We start from the raw sequence: 17,837 nt of genomic DNA on the forward strand, positions 1-17,837 counted from the left end.
GCAGCTGCTTTCTTTAGACTGGCTGCCCCTTACATCACCTCTGTTAGCAGCTGTCATTGTGGCAGATGCTTACCACTTGTTTCCTAAAGTAACTTTAAAATAAATAGCTGTGTTGTGTCCGTATGGATGCTCCGACTATTGAAACTCTACAATGTGATTCAGGCAGCTCTGTGGTCGTACAACGTTTTTATTTATGAAGTTTAACTGAACATGTTTGCTGGTTCCTAGTGTTTTATGTTCGCACATCTTGATGCTCCCCGTTATTTTCCACTCAGCTGAGGGTTAAGTGCCTTCTGGCTCAGCTCCCTTTTCGTCACAACGGTGCGGTAAAGCGACTGCAGTACCGCTCCCGCTGCTCCGATTCTCCGACCCATCTCACGCTCCATTGTTCCCTCACTCGAGGACAAGATCCCGAGATACTTGAACTCCTTCACTTGGGGTAAGGACTAATTCCCTACTTGGAGTGGACAGTCCATCGGTTTCCTGCTGAGAACCATGGCCTCAAATTTGGAGGTGCTGATCCTCATCCCAGCCGCTTCACACTCGGTTGCGAACCGGTCCAGTGAGTGCTGAAGGTCGCAGACCGATGAAGCCATTTGAACCACATCATCTGCAAAAAGCAGTGGTGCAATCCTTAGTCCACCGAACTGCAGACCCCCTCCCCCACGACTACGCCTCCAAATCCGATCCATGTATATTACAAACAGGATTGGTGACAAAGCACAGCCCTGGCGGAGGCCAACCCTCACCTGAAATGGGTCCGACTTACTGCCGAGGACCCGGACACAGCTCTCGCTTTGGGAGTACAGAGATTGGATGGCCCTGAGTAGAGACCCCCTCACCCCATACTCCCGCAGCACCTCCCACAGTGACTCCCTGGGAACCCGGTCATATGCCTTCTCCAAGTCTACAAAACACATGTAGACTGGATAAGGGTACTCCCAGGCCCCCTCCAGGATCCTTGCGAGAGTAAAAAGCTGATCCGTCGTTCCACGACCAGGACGGAATCCGCATTGTTCCTCCTCAATCTGAGGTTCGACAATCGGCCTGACCCTCCTTTCAAGTACCTTAGAGTAAACTTTCCCAGGGAGGCTGAGTAGTGTGATGCCTCTGTAATTGGCACACACCCTCTGATCCCCCTTTTTAAAAAGGGGAACCACCACCCCGGTCTGCCACTCCTTCGGTACTGTTTCCGACTTCCACGAGACGTTGATGAGACGTGTCAACCATGACAGTCCCTCAACACCCAGAGCCTTCAGCATTTCTGGGCGGATCTCATCCACCCCCGGGGCTTTGCCACTGTGGAGTTGTTTGACAACCTCAGTGACCTCAACCCAGGAGATTGGTGTTGATCCCCCGTCATACTCCAGCTCTGCCTCTAACATAGAGGGCGGAGTTGTCGGGTTCAGGAGTTCCTCAAAGTGCTCCTTCCAACGCCCTAACACTCCATCAGTTGAGGTCAACAACGTCCCATCCTTACTGTACACAGCTTAGATGGTTCCCTGCTTCCCTCTCCTGAGGTGTCGGACAGTTTTCCAGAACAACTTTGGTGCCGCCCGAAAGTATTTTTCCATGTCTTCTCCGAACTTCTCCCACACCCGCTGCTTTGCCTCGGCCACGGCTGAGGCTGCTGCCCTTCGGGCCTGTCGGTACCTTGCAACTGCCTCGGGAGTCCCCCGGGATAACAAATCCCTGAAGGCCTCCTTCTTCAGTCGGACGGCTTCCCTGACCACCGGTGTCCACCAGGAGGTTCGAGGGTTACCGCCCCTTGAGGCACCTAGGACCTTGAGACCACAGCTCCCCGCCGTGGCTTCGGCAATAGAGGCTTTGAACACCGACCACTCTGGTTCAATGTCCCCAACCTCCGAAGGAATGCCCGAAAAGCTCCGCCGGAGGTGTGAGTTGAAGGCCTCCTGAACTTGGGCCTCCTCCAGACGTTCCCAGTTCACCCGAACTACACGTTTGGGCTTACCAGGTCTATCCAGAGGCTTCCCCCGCCACTCGACCCAACTCACCACCAGATGGTGATCAGTTGACAACTCCGTCCCTCTCTTTACCCGAGTGTCCAAAACATACGGCCTCAGGTCCGATGATACGATAACGAAATCGATCATGGACCTTCTGCCTAGGGTGCTCTGGTACCACGTACACTTATGAGCATCCTTATGTTCGAACATGGTATTTGTTATGGCCAATCCATGACTAGCACAGAAGTCCAGTAACAAACCACCACTCCGGTTCAGATCAGGGGGGCCGTTCCTCCCAATCACTCCCCTCCAAGTGTCTCCATCATGGCCCACATGTGCGTTGAAGTCTCCCAGCAAGATTAAAGAGTCCCCTTCAGGAGCCCCATACAGGACTCTTTCCAGGGTCTCCAAGAAGGCTGTATACTCTGAACTGCTGTTGGGTGCATAAGCACACACAACAGTGAGAGTTTTCCCCCCCATAACCCGCAGGCGTAGGGAGGCAACCCTCTCGTCCACTGGGGTAGACTCCAACAACGAAGCACCCAACCGGGGACTTGTGAGTATCCCCACACCCGCCCGGCGCCTCACACCTTGAGCAACTCCGGAGAAGAATAGAGTCCAACCCCTATCCAGAAGTAAGGTTCCAGAGCCGACGCTGTGCGTAGAGGTGAGCCCAACCAGATCCAACTGGTAACGCTCCACCTCCCGCACAAGCTCCGACTCCTTCCCCCCCAGAGAGGTGACGTTCCACGTCCCCAAAGCCAGCTTCTGTCGCCCGGGTCTGGTCCGTCGAGACCCTCTGCCTTCACTGCCACCCTTCTGGCAGCGCACCCGACCCCATCGCTGTTTCCCGTAGGTGGTGGGCCCGCGGGACGGAGAAGCGGAGGTGTTGCCCACGTCGCCTTTTCGGGCTGTGCCCGGCCGGGCTCCGTGGCAAGCCCGGCCACCAGACGCTCGCCGACGAGTCCTCCTTCTGGGCCTGGCTCCAGAAGGGGACCCCGGGCTTCCTCCGGGCCGGGTATCCTCACTTTGTGTGTCGTCTTTCATGACGTCTTGTGAACCAATCTTAGTCTGGCCCCTTGCCTGAGACCAATTTGCCATGGGAGAACCTACCAGGAACACAAGGTTCCAGACAACACAGCCCCCAGGTTCATCAGGGCACACAAACCTCTCTACCACGGTAAGGTGCTGGTTCTTCTTAAATAGGACTAGCCCTAGATAATTTGGTCCACTTGTGGTTTGTGAATGAGTCTATTTATGAATCGGACGATAAGCACGGAGAAATAAGCCCACTTTGTTTTTAAAGGTGAACACAGACAATGAAACAGTTACTAACACCTCTGCTTTTATCTTCTGTGTTGCTACATACATTTGTTTTGAGTAAACTGCAACTGTTTTTTGCTTCTTTTTAAGGATCTTTTGGGGTATTTTGTGAAATGGGCGTGACCATTAGTGTCAACTTCAGAACCCACAGACAGAGAGCATGTTTACATTAAAGTTCAAATAAGTGTGATTTATTTATTTGGGGGGGATTTGATAAAAAATGGTCGCATGAAAACACAACTTCCCACACTTAATCCTGCCTACAGATGTTAATGTGGTCGGTTCTCTTTCCATGCTATTATTCAGGAAAATATGATAATTTGTGTTTACAGGGATGTTAATGAACTGTGTGTGCGTGTGCGTGTGCGTGTGCGTGTGCGTGTGTGTGTGTGTGTGTGTGTATATAATTAGTGTTTTCCAGTGTGCATGAAGTGTTGTGAACATGCAGAGTAAATTACTACCTTTGATCGTAGAAATTACATTCGTACTTATTTGCACTTTAAGGATGACGTCCCTCAATGCACATGCTTTGTGTTCAATGGGTTGTTGTTTGTGTAAAAAAGAAACTCACTGAGTCACCCACATCATAATTAAACATTTTAATTTCAATGTTTTGGTTTTATATAATTCATCAACCTACCTACAAATCACTGACATAAAAAATAGAAAATATCAATCGTAAATGTAGTTAATTATGCCTTTGGCTCATTAAACCATGGCTCGCTTTTTGAAGTAAAAGTTATGTCGACCTGCTGTTGCTTTCAGAATAAACATGATTTGAATCAAATGTATTTTCTGTGGAGTTTTTGTAATTGGCCTGTCTGAAGAATCCTTTTAATGACACTGAAGTAAAATGGTGTTAGACAGCATAAAGATATTTGTAATGAGTAATCATGTAACGAGGAATTTCTACAATTTCTTGTGAGATACAAAAACTTTAATAAGTGAAAAAGTTAATGAGAGGATATACTGTAATGACACATCTGAAGAATAAGCACGATTAGCTTTGATTATTTATCCAGTCAATGATTTGATCCTTTGAGATCAGATTTTCAAATTTCACCCATTACACCCACCCTCCTGAAGATGACATATTGTAAAGGTTTTGTTTGTACTCTATTCTGTGAATTGTTCCTCAATTATTTTTGTTAAAGAAGATAATGAGTGTTAAATCAGTAAAACAGATTAAAACTATTATTTATTTTTTTATTGATCTCTTTTTGTGCTATTTTCTTTTTCTTATGTTGGCTATACTAGATACAGCTAAATGAAAATGGAAAAACTGTTGAACAAAATGTGAACATGTATGTATAATGAAACTGAATCTGAAATAATAAAAAATAAATCAGATTAAAACAAGGGTTTTAAAGCTTTTACCCAATGGACATTTACAATAAAAGAACAACAAAAAGCTGTGTGTTTTGGCTTCTCTGTCATGTTTCAGATATGAGTAGTTTGCAAACCTTGCAAATGGTTTCACTTAAATAACTGTTGTTGGCCCTAAGAGGTCACCCACTCCATTATTTCACAATTTGTTTTCCTCCCGTTTATCGTCCTACAACCCAAAAGGTTTATCTTGTGACCCTAGAGGGGAGCATGACCCTTATGTTTGGAACAACTGCTTAACTACATCCAATTTGTTTTACATTGTGATATAGCTATTTAACCCTTGTGTGGTGTTCATATTTTTGTTACTCAGCCAGTGTCCGTGGGTCTGGTGGACCCGCTGCCTTTTTGGGCTTCAACTAGTGGAGCTAATGGGTGTAACAGAGTGTGAGAGAGAAACAGGATGTGACTAAGGTGAAATGCTAATGCAGAAAATAGGTGAGTGAGGGAGCAGATTGTGACATCCTCTTCTTCAAAGTCACTGTCAGACTCAGAATTCTCAGAAATGTGATCCTCACATTCTGAAACCTTTTCCTCTACATTATTATCAAATGGTTCTCTCTCTTCCAGAATCATTTGCAAGGCCCCCTGAGCAGAGAATCTTTTGGCCATCAGTTGTGATAAGGACCCAAACTGGCGAAGCTTTATTTATTGTGTCTTTCCCCAAATTTGGAACCTGTGCTCCCCTTATCCCAACACCAAGGCTCTATCCACTCCCACACACACACACACCCTACAATTTCCACACTTCTGTTATCCCCGGGTCCAGTGTGTAATGTACCCTACACCCTGTATGTGATGTAAATGTGTAGGGGGGGGGGGGTACAGTGGGTGGTCATTGAAAATGTGTTCTGATATATGTTCTTCACAGAAAATGAGCCAAGGCCATTGTGTGGGTTTGAAAAAAAAATGTATCATATTTTTTTTTTGTGCTAAATAATGAAAACGGCTCCCACAGACACGAATACCATACATGGGTTAAACCATCTTCTTCCAACATGTCAGGCCATTATAGTGTAACGAGCCACTGTAGCTGAGCGGCTGTCATTAAAGGAAGATTTTGTGAGGGAGTTTGCACCGGGGTCAAAGCACAAGAAGGAAGGAACAGAGGAGCAAATGATTGAAAACATTCCCCGTGCCTCCCACATCTCTGCAGCACAGCGTGCACTAACCTGTGGCCTTTACTGCACACATCCCATGTCTAAGACTAACCAGGTCAGAGAATGATGACTTAGCTGGACTGTTGGTGGATAAACAAGGAGAGTTATCTCCCTAAAGGATCTGTTTGAGAGGATCACGCTGGGTGGAAATGTTTGTGAAATTCTCCAGGTGGTCGTCCTGTTTTCATGCAACGGAGATAAATCAACAAAAGCCTTTAGCATTATGACTCTGTGTCACAATAACAAATACTTCAAGAAAAAGTTGTGCCATTAAAAGCTCCATTTCAGAGCTACGTGTTAAAATATTGATGTACTAACATGTGAGCAACATTTGAATATTGTTGCACTTTCTATACAAAACAGTTCAGTAGAAAAATGACAATGCATTACGTCCTATCAAGCTAAAACAATACAGTGCGTGCGTGCGTGCGTTTCTAACTTTTGAGTGATGCAGTATGATTTTTCAACTGAACAGATTTGAATAAAAAAAGTTAATTTCAACCTGCAACAACATCATTATTACTGCAATAAATCATTCCTCCATTTAGGTGTTATTGAGTTTTTGTCAGGAAAACAGGCTCTTTAGTACATTTGCAGTTTTAAGCTTGTGATTATCTCACAGGATGTTTTTCCAGCAGATGGAGTTAGATGACATGGTACAGTTTCAATACTTTCTGAGCATATTAAACTCAGTTTGCTGGTAGTTCAGATTATCTGTATGACTGACCGCTCTGGGATACCAACTAAATGGTCGAGTCTAGATTCTAATTAATGTTATCAAAACTCTTGGGAGATGGCTAAGGTTAGAGATAGACCTCACATCTTTAAGGTTAAGGTAGTCTTTTTAAGAGTTTTCACAACATTTAGGAAATCAATGGGTACCATCAGGCTACCATACTAAATGGACTGATACAGCACTATATATTTAGCACTATAACCAGGGCTGCCAAGTTTCAGTAAAAAGTAGGAGTGAGACTTTCGGGGGAAGATGCGTTCGGCCACCGACAATTTTTTTTTGGCCTTTTTTAACATCGATTTAGAGGAATATTTAAATTTAAATTAACATTAAGACTGTTGTGATGTCTCTTCACCCCCATGCCAGCTGCTCTCCCTGCACTGTCGGCCTCCTCATGTTTATATAGTGTTAATAATTGACCAGCACAAGTAGAAATGAAAGCAATTGTAACAAGAAAAGGTTTGACAAATAAAAATACATTTATTTATAACATGTCAATATAAAGAAAACATAGCAGCCTTTTAATAAACAATAGCAGCCTTTTCCTTTAGTGCATTTTTTTTTTTAAGTGTAACCAGAATAATATATATATAATATATATTATAAAAAAAGTGCATGTCTTTGTTTGTGTGTTTTGGTTAACATGACATGTCTCATGTTGTAGGGGTTTGTGGCAGATTTTGATGCCTTGATGACAGAGGGAGGGGGCTCCCATTTGAAACACTGTGGCTCAAGGTTTGCCATCTTCACAGTCATGATGGATGATAGAGTTCCATCAAGAGCCAAACTGTTTCGGTTTTGTTCAGTCCCACCACAGAGAACACTCGTTCAGCATCAGCATTTGAATGTGGAAGTACCAACACCAACTTGGCGTTACGAGAGAGCCTCCCAAATCTGCTCACACCAGTCACCTTTGAAAAATGTACATAGGAAGCCTAATTACTCTCAAGTATTTTTGTATAGAATCAAGTTGATTACGTCAATGGGTATTTCAAAGGGGGCAGAATAATTCTTACCTTATTCTTCATTGATGCCATGTTCCCCCAAAAGCTCTCAATGTCGAACATGTCTGGGTCTTCGGGCATGGCAATGTCCATGGACTGGTAGTCCAGAAACTCCTCACTCAGTTTGTCACGCTCGTCAGGTCCGTTGTATGGGAGAAGTTTAGGAAACCTAAAAATAACACAATGTGGTAAAGTAATGTAGCTGAAACTGGTTGTTTTTCAGATGTGGTCATTAAACTTTACAATCTATTAAGAAAATGTTAAGAAAATGTGACAAGAGCCAAGAGTCTACCTGATATCTTTCAGACTTTCAAACTAACAGACAAACATCAGACAGAAATCGAAGTATACAGTTAAGGAATGAATGATCCAGTCTCAAAAGATAGCTACATGTTACTGTTTGATTGATTGAATATTTTATTAGACAGAAATGCAAACAGCACAGGTACAGTACTGTAAATTCCCTTAGCTCCAGTGGTGTAGTGGGCGTTGGACGCGGGGGTACACCGTACCCCCACTTATTTGGAGCATGATCTTTTTTTCAATAGTTTAATAAATATAAAATCATTGCCAGTGTTATCAGTTGCAAGTGTGTATTTGTTGTAATAATGACAAAAACATAATACATTTCACAGTAATTATAATAAAAAATAAAAACGATTTCCTTAAAAAATGATGACTCATCATCGTGACCCCGCGGCGAGCTGGGGATTTGTCAGTGACACACCCACGGCGAGCCAGCTCTTTCCCTCAAGAACGCCAACGAAAAAGCTCTATAATGGCAGCCGCAGGCTTTCTTACTTGACTTATCTTTTAACAAGGGGTGTGTGTGTGTGTGTGTGTGTGTGTGTGTGTGTGTGTGTGTGTGTGTGTGTGTGTGTGTGTGTGTGTGTGTGTGTGTGTGTGTGTGTGTGTGTGTGTGTGAGCACTGTCTGCCTATTTGCAATGTAGACTAGGCCTAATCAGAATAATTTCAATCCAGATTCAATGTTGTTTGCATAAGTAGGAGAGAGAGAGATTATTGCTTAGTTGCAATACTGTAAATTGTTTATGTGCCAATGTGTCCATGGTTTGGAGTCTGTGTGTGTGTTGAGCGCAGCGCCGTCTCCTTTTTGCAGTACAGTAACTAAAGTAGGACTAAGCATATCGGTAGTTTCTGTGGACCTGTCTGCCCGTTTTGTGAGTGCACTGCGCACTTGTGTGGCATTGATTGGACCTAATTAAAATAGCGTCCCCCCAGTAAAAAAAATCCCCACTACACCACTGCTTAGCTCATATTAAATATCCATTAGCTCACACACGCAAATACGTGATGATTTAACTAACACTGCTATTAGTCACGTTTGTTTGTTGTTAAACCCACCGCAGCAACCTGCCACACTGCTCACCAGCAGCCTGTGTAACGTTAAGTCTCACCTAGTCAGACCCACCGTTGACTTCATCAAAATAAAGATATTTGTAAAAATAATGTGTTTGTAAAAATGAAGTGGTTACCTACAACTTGATCTCCCGCTTCAGATATGTCAGTCACGGCATTATTGAGGCGTTGACAGACATCTCACGTTTACTTTTCGATTTCTCCGCCATAAGTGTTGTTCTCATAGAGTTGTCTTCATAGGATAGAGACGCAATGACCCGCCCTAAGCTGCCTCTGATTGGTTTGTATATGTGGTGCCTTTCGTTGGGTTGGTTAGATTTAGCCTTGAGGGGGGCTGATGATTGGTTATCACATATCTCGGTCAGCCAATCGGGGGCAGAATAGGGCGGGCTCACCCTGTCCCTGACTCGAACTACGGCAGGCCTCAAGCAACAAGTTATGGAAATATATCAATAAATTAAAAATATTGCGTGACTCTCAAAGGGTGAGACTTGGCAGCTTTATTATAACTATATGTTGTAGTACAATGAGCACATTTGAACTTTATTTCTTAAATATCTCATATCTTTATTGTATGTTATTGTTTTATTGCACATCCTCACTTTAAGTTCTTATGCTTGTATAAGTATCTGTAATAAAAAAAAATCGTTTTCGTGTAATTCTTAAATGGAACAACTGTCACAAAACCCATTTTCACCTGGTGAGCCTGATTCTGAACTCCTGTTTCGAAAGTCAAGAACTTTGAACCTGTTTTGAGGTTTTAATCAATTCTATAGTCATTTTGGAGGCTGAACTTTGTGCTTATCAAAGCTTTACTTGCTGTAATTAAATTGCACCGGAAAATAAACGTTGTTACTCCCCACTGCTGCACATTGTTTATTTCTGACAAACAGCAAAGACATGATGTAGTGGAATCAGGGTGTTTGGGAGCAGGATCCTGTGTTATCCGACACTCCTCCTTTCTGTGGAGGGACGATCGGATCGAGACGGATGGCCTCAGGCTCTTCCCCTGCGAACATGAGAAGGCCTCGCTAGCAGAGCAGCTACAAGTCAGCAGGATGTTGATATTATTCTACTCTCGACAGGCCTGCTCTCATGCACACAATGGATTAAAATGCTGACATGGAAACCAGCTGCTGAAAAATCCCACAGCCATCAGGATATCTGTAATGCGTCCCTTACTAACTTTCAGGGTTTGTACGCCCAATCAATGAATGATGTGTGTGTATACAAAAATGTTTTGATAGATTTATGTTTAGATTCAATATTATGCTTAGATTATGACTAATGTCATTAGTGCATCAATAATGTTGATCCAATAATACAATACAACCTAAAATGGACCATTCTGCCTAATAAGTACTGTAACCTTTGGCTTTGTAAGTACATTTTTGACGTTTACACACTTTAGTTGGTAAAATCCTTCCATCACCGATATTTGATGTCTTAGTTTTCATTCTTTTTTAAACTGCCTCTTCCTTATAATGTGATTTGTAGTTTGCAGATGTGCCAGCAATTGTTTAACTTCTTCAATCAGACGCGCATTGAGCAGCAGATTGCTTTTCTTTTGAAAGCATGCACACTCCATCTAGTGGCTCCTGTCAGCAGCACAGAGCTCCACGAGGGGCATGTCTGTACAGGAAGCAGCTGCATGTGCTTTATAAAGTGAAACTTCATATTTTATTCATCTGCACTGACACGTGTCTGTGGGCCATGAAGGCTCAGAAGAAGTGTTATGCAAGTATTTCAAGGAAATGGGAAAACTCTGTTTCCTGGAATCATGATTAGTTCTTTTTGGCATAAAGTCAACACACATTGCTGAGACTTTGCAAGAAGTTTGTTGTTAACTTTTGCCATCCAATTAACATACATATTTACAGGGAAGTTATGTTAAATTGAAGATGATTTGGATTAAAAAACAAGTTTACATTTGTATTACTGCGTCTGTGTGTTTGTATATATGTGTGGGAGGGAGAGTGTGAGGTCATTTGAGGAGTTATCGTTCATCTCTTCAGTGCTTTTATTGCTCATGTTTCGCAATCCTGGAGACATTTAAGTGTTGTACTTTCCCGCAGGCAGGCCAATACATTTTTTTTCACTTTCTCATCTGGTTCTTATTGCAAAGTTTAGTTTGGAAAGTCATCTGACGGTAACCACCCACAGAAGTGCGGGGGATCCTAAATAATCCCATAAAAGGTGTCATCTTCATTTGTTTTTCCCCAGGGTAAACATATTCTGGTAAATATTTGATATTTCCTTGAAAACTTGGCCTTCCTCTGAAACTGCATCACTAGAAGCAGATGGATGGGTTAGATCCTACTCCTGCTGAGTTGTGAAATCGGGAGCCATTGTGAGAGCAAAGAACAGATGCTAAGAGTGTGGGAAGAAAATGAATTTTAAAGAGTGCATGTTCACTCAATATGTCAAAACGTGTCAGGTGTGTATTCTTCAGCTGACATGCTCCGGTGGTCAATTTATCAGAACATGCATAATTGATAAAGCAAACTGCCAAATATTCTCTGGTAACAACTTCTAATTTAATATGTGCTGCGTTTCCCATGTTTATCATTAGATGTTGAATATTTTGGAGGTTTTGGTGATCAGACAAAGGTACAATGAAGAAATGAACTCTGGGATGTAATATGGAACATTTCTCATTCTGTATTTTTCTTTTTATCAACTTATTCCCCGTCCACTCCAAGATGATGCACTGTATAGGCAGGTTGACAAGACATCTCTGTGTTTATTTTAAGTTTGAGTAAAACACAAACATACAGTGATTTTGAGACAAACTAACTTGTTTTATGTGAAACACCTTAAGCTTCCAGTGCCCATAGTGTACACTGAGAATAGACAATTTAAAGAAAAGTAGAAGAAACCTCTTGCTTTTTTAACCTTTCTCTCGGTTTAATAAAAATCACTTTTGTCACTTAGAAAAAAAACATTAAATGTGTTGTGTTACACACTATCCCCATTTGATCTCTCTGCTCAGGTGCTCCCGATCAGCTGCAGGCTCCACTTCTGCTCAGGTGTTGCTGATCTAAACTGATCACTGACACAAAAGAAAGGCTGGAGGGGAAATCAGCCTCTCTCTGATTTTACTGCGAGACACTGCAGTGCGAAATCATCCTTAGTTTACGATGTTGCTCTTTATTTTGTCCTCATGTCCTTTTGTTGTTTCTTTTATGTATGGAGGATCTGGGAATCCAGTTGTTGTGGCTTTATTTCTTAGTTTAGTCTATGCATGTGCCTTTTAGTTTGAGTGTGGGGAAGGTCATTGTCAGGATTCGGGAAAAGCAGACAACAAAAAAAGGTAAAAAGGTCTAGAAACAAAAGCAAGCTTTATTTAAAAGCTGAAGAACAAAACATGGCATGAATCGAAACGTAGCACAAGGAAACAACTAACAGTGATCCACATGGAGGGAGACAGGAAAGACAAACAATGAACCGACCTGGAGCACAGGGGAAGACGAGACTAAATGTAACAGGGACAGTTATGTCTCATTTGTATATAATATATTATGTAAATATGTCTATATAATTACACAAAATCTGTGTTTATTCTTGTTTCATCTTGTGTTAATACCTGACGCAGTAGGACTCACATCAGTATGTGGAACTATAATTTTAGCGTGTACCCCTACGTTCCTTATGTATGTGACACTGTTCCCCTTTTTTTCGCGGGGTTCATGCATCGTTCTCCCCTTTTGATACTGATCTCTGTGGGAGAGGTAGGCGGCTCTTCAGCCAGAAGCAATTTCCGTGTTTTAGTGTCGACTTTATGCAATTTAAGTTACTTTTTATTACTTATTTTTGTTGTAGTGTCTCACGGGTGTTCACAATGTATTTCTGTGTTGTTTAATTTGTATAGGGGCACGTTAAAGAGAGTACTGACTGGAGAAATGTTTTCTTTCTGTCGCTGTTTCGTCAGGTATGTTGTGTTACTTTTTACGTTATGCCCTTTTGATACTGATCTCTGTGGGAGAGGGGCACGTTAAAGAGAGTACTGACTGGAGAAATGTTTTCTTTCTGTCGCTGTTTCGTCAGGAGTGAAAATAAATGTACATCCTGAATGAAGCTACACGTCTGGGTCGTCGTCTTTCTACACAACACAACGCAGAGTCAGACACAGCCGGTTACACTTGGTGCCGTGACGACCCGTTGTATCCGCGACCAGCGCCGTCTGGTCCCCGGGGTAAAGCTGCTGCCCACCGGCGGGAAGAAGGAAAGACTGGAGTGTGTGTTTTTTTTTTTTCCTCTTTTTTTTTTTTCCCCCTCTCTTGCTGCGACGGCAGGTGCGTTAAAGGGACAGTGTACATATTCAAATTGAGAGATGCACTGAGTCTGAGAGGACACTTATCACTGAGTATATCTGTCTATCTGTGTTTTATCATTTTATTTTATTTTAGTGTTTTATCTCTTGTGGGTGGCTTTAAACTGTGTTTTGATTGCTTTGTGGGATTTTGTTGTTGTTGTCATTAACAATATGGATGTTAGTGGGCATGATGTCACATTTGGGTTGGGGAGGGGCCAGCGACTTAAAGGTAGTGAAAGATTTGGGTTCGCTAGTGATTTCAACCCGACATTAACACCTGCTGCAAGCTCCACACCTATTATGCAGCCAGACCGTAAACTTACACAAGTAGTATCTGTTGAAGCTTTTGGGGAAATGATAACAAGTTTGGCTAAACAGATAGGTGAGAACATATCAAGCACCATGCATCAGTCTCCCACCAATCCACACCCGTCCCACCAGGCTGATTTGTCTCAATTGAAGGTTGTGGTGCAGTCAGACACCAAGGCTCCGCCTTACTTCAGGGGTGATCGTGCTGATGTATTTTCTATTCATGAATGGGAGGACATGATGAGATGTTACCTGAATAGAGTGAAATGTGACACTCACGTAGAAAGGTTTGATCTGATTATGTCAAGACTAACAGGTAAAGCCAGGGATGTGGTGAAAGTGTCAATCCGCAGCCGACCTGACTTGAGTGCGACCGACCTGCCCACAGCTGTGTTTGACATATTAAAGGGTAACTTTAGTGAGCTGTCATACTCTAACTTGCCCATGAAAGATTTTTACGGCACTGTTCCACGTGCTGGTGAAAGTGCTATGGACTATTGGATACGCCTTAACAAGTCAATAGATGCTGCGGACGAGTGCCTCCGGAGGCGAGGTAAATGTGTAGATGACCCCAGTGCAGAAGTGGTCTTGATGTTCATTAATCACTGTCCTGACCCCAGTCTCGCCATATCATTCCAACTGAAGGCACCTGAGCGGTGGACCACGGCTGAGGTTCAGGAGCGTCTGGACGCCCATATGAGAAATGTGAGAAAAACAGCAGCGCAGTCTCATAATGTGGTGGGTCTGTCAGTTTATAGTCAAAGCCCTGTGACTGATTCTTTTCGCCCTGTCAATCTGGGGATGTCTCAGGCCTCATTAGCGCACCAACCAGACCCCCCTCCCAACTCTCTACCGGCCACTGCCCTTGCTTACAGTCAGCCTCAGCCAGACCATGCTAGGGTGAGTCCCCAAGTGTCCCCCTTATCCCTGCCTCTCTCTGCTGTCTCTGACCCAGCCCCTACCACCGTCAACCCACCTACTACCGACGCTGGTGTTCAACAGGTAGTTGCAATGTTTGACAGAGTTCTGGCTATGTGCAACGCTTCCCTTACAACCAGTCAAAGGCCAGACTACCATCAGCCAGGTAACCACCAACAAGCCCACCGTCAGAATGGTCAGCCAGGCAACCACCAACAAGTCCACCGTCAGAATGGTCGACCCCGTTACCAGCAGGCATCTGAGTCCTTTCCATGCAAGGTTTGTGGCTCCAGGGACCATTCAACCCATGCACACTGCAGGCTTTACAGATTATGCCTTAACTGCTTCAGTCCTGGTCACATAAGAAATCAGTGCCCACAGGCCTCTCCTTCCTCAGCCATGCCACCTTCTCCCTCCAATGCTGGTTTAAACTAGCCCGCCCGTGCAGTGAGAGGGATAGCATGGGCGGCACTAGTGACACCCTCAGTGAGGAAAATGACTTAAGATCAACATATGTGAACTGCTGTAGTAATCTTCCTGATGACAAAACTGTGATTGCTGTGGGTTCACATAGAGTTGAAGGAGCCAATGACTTGTTTTATACCCCAGTGTTAGTAGGGGGTCAGTCAACTTTAAGGGGGATGCTTGATTCAGGGAGCATGTCATGCACACTCAGCGAAGAGGCAGAGTCCAATCTTAGAGCTGCTGGTGTCCTCCCTTGTCCTCAGCCTGTGCCAGAGAAGGTGGTCCTAGTTGGCTGTGGTGGCCTTATGACACAACCCAGATGTATCTATGACCTGGAGATTGAGGTTTACGGTTCTAAATTCATTGTGCCAACTTTCCTTGTCCCAGGGCAGAGAGACGAACTCATTATTGGTAGCAACGTCATCAGGCCCATATTACAGAGGATGAAGTCTGATGAGAAGTACTGGGAGCTCATCCAGTCCAACACCTCAGACCCCGACTGTGAGCAGTTTCTTCAGTTGCTCAGCTGCATCACTCGTTGGTCTGGTCCTGAACTGCCTGACAAGGTTGGCACGGTCAAGCTACGGCAAGCTATCACTCTAGCACCACAGAAGGAGTATCTGGTGTGGGGAAAGCTACCTGGCAGTGTTCCTGTGTCCCCTGGGAGCACTGTCATTGTGGAGCCCACCTCCTCCCGTTCAGCCCCCAAAGACATTATTGTGGGACGGGTTGTGGCACCCATGTGGGGAGATCGTTGGGTCCCTATGAAGGTCCTTAACCCAACCAAGAGTCCCGTGACACTACGCCGCAATGCTAAAGTGGCCGATGTGTTTACTTGTGTCGCGATGGAAGACCTTCCCCTCTCTCAGGGTGTGAATAGGCCACAGACCAGTCAGGCAGCTGACCCTCCTCCCAACTCAGATGCCAGCTCTACCCACACTCAGCAGCTTAAAGACTGTGGATTGGCAGACATCGACCTCGAAGGCTGTGCGGTGTCAGATGAATGGAAAAAGAGACTCTCTGAACTGTTGCTCACTTACCAGGATGTCTTCTCCAAAGACAAGCTGGACTGTGGGGAAGCGAAAGAGTTCGTCCACCGGATTCATCTCACTGATGATCACCCCTTCAGGCTACCCTATCGCCGTGTCCCTCCAGCACACTATCACAAACTGAGAGAGGTGCTGTCTGAGATGGAGTTGAAAGGCATCATCAGTAAATCAGTCAGTGAGTATGCATCGCCGCTGGTCCTTGTCTGGAAGAAGTCAGGAGAGTTAAGGATCTGCACTGACTTTCGCTGGCTTAATGCCAAGACCGTCAAGGACGCCCACCCGCTGCCTCACCAGGCCGACTGTCTTGCTGCCCTTGGTGGAAACGCCTTTTTCAGCACCATGGATCTCACATCGGGGTTCTACAACATCCCCCTCCATGAGTCTGACAGGAAGTACTCGGCATTCACAACACCCTTAGGCCTGTATGAGTACAACAGACTTCCCCAAGGTCTTTGCAACAGTCCCGCGTCCTTTATGCGGATGATGATGAGTGTGTTTGGTGATTTGAACTTCTCCAGCCTCCTCTGTTATTTGGACGACCTGCTTGTCTTTGCTCCATCCGAGGAGGAAGCCCTGAAACGGCTGGAGACTGTCTTCTCGCGGCTCAGAGCCAACAACCTGAAGCTGTCTCAGAAGAAGTGCTACTTCCTTCGCAGGACTGTGGGGTTTCTGGGTCACGTGATAGACAGCAGTGGCGTCTCAGTCGACCAAGAGAAGGTGAGGGTCATCTCAGCTTTCGGGAAGGAGGATCTCATGAACGACGACGGTTGCACCCCATCTCAGCGGAAGGTCAGGTCTTTCCTCGGGATGGTGCTGTATTATCAACACTTCATTCCTGGCTGTTCTTCCATCGCAAAGCCACTCTACGCCTTAACTGCAGGGCAGAAGAGGAAAGCCAAGGGCTCTTTCGGTCGGAGAAGAGCTGGCACCTTTCGAGAACTGACTCCTCAGGATTGGACCCCTGCCTGTGAGAAGGCATTTGATGATCTGAGACACGCACTCCTCAACAGCGTGGTGCTGGCACACCCAGACTTTGATAGGCCTTTCATCCTCTCCACCGATGCTTCCCTTGATGGTCTGGGTGCTGTACTGTCCCAAATTTCTGCTGGTGAGGAGAAGGCAAGACCCATCGCCTTTGCAAGCAAAACTCTCAGTCGCAGCCAGCTCAATTATCCTGCACACAGACTGGAGTTCTTGGCTCTAAAGTGGGCGGTTTGTGAGAAGTTTAGCCACTGGCTCAAGGGTCACAGATTCACCGTCTGGTCAGATAACAATCCTCTCACATATATCATGACCAAGCCGAAACTTGACGCCTGTGAGCAGCGGTGGGTTGCTAAGTTGGCTCCGTATTCCTTCGAAATCAAACATATTCCCGGCAGGTTGAACGTGGTGGCGGATGCCCTCAGCAGAGACCCTTTCGTGAAACCTTTGAGGGAACGGTTGCTGCGTGAACCCTACTTGGAGCTACTGGACCAGGTCTGTGACGTCAGTGATGGGTCTGTGCAAGATGCCTTCCGCCTCACCTGCCAACCACAGTCACTGGAGGGTCCATCTCACTCTGACGCCATTGAAGGTTCAATGTCTGAGGATGAGGTCTCTTCTCTTCTTTCCTCCTTGGACGAGTGGGACTCTGCTCCTAGGGAGCGTGCAGCCTCCCTGGTTGATCACCTCACCACCTTTGAACCACCTGGCCAGGACACGTTGCATTCCCTATCTCTTTCTGAGCTGCAGTCACACCAGCAACAGGACCCAGTAATTTCCAGGGTCGCTCTCTATGTTGACAGGAAGCGCAGGCCTTCCAGACGGGAACGCTACAATGAGAGTCAG

General features: G+C 45.0%; 1 long non-coding RNA gene across 2 annotated transcripts; it reads right to left on the minus strand.

Annotated features, from left to right (window-relative positions):
- Positions 1 to 7,032: 7,032 nt before the first annotated feature.
- On the minus strand, positions 7,033 to 9,208 carry LOC307024061. 2 transcript variants are annotated; one of them, XR_013803829.1, is made up of 3 exons: positions 9,075 to 9,208; positions 7,589 to 7,745; positions 7,033 to 7,483 (listed from the first exon to the last, which is right to left on the minus strand). It is a non-coding gene; the product is annotated as an uncharacterized lncRNA (long non-coding RNA). The 2 variants fall into 2 exon arrangements; XR_013803830.1 differs by having other exon boundaries at positions 9,071 to 9,200.
- Between the last annotated feature and the right edge of the window lie 8,629 nt (positions 9,209 to 17,837).

This window comes from Notothenia rossii (genome assembly GCF_949606895.1).
Source record: "Notothenia rossii genome assembly, chromosome: 11".
Classification (NCBI taxonomy): domain Eukaryota; kingdom Metazoa; phylum Chordata; class Actinopteri; order Perciformes; family Nototheniidae; genus Notothenia; species Notothenia rossii.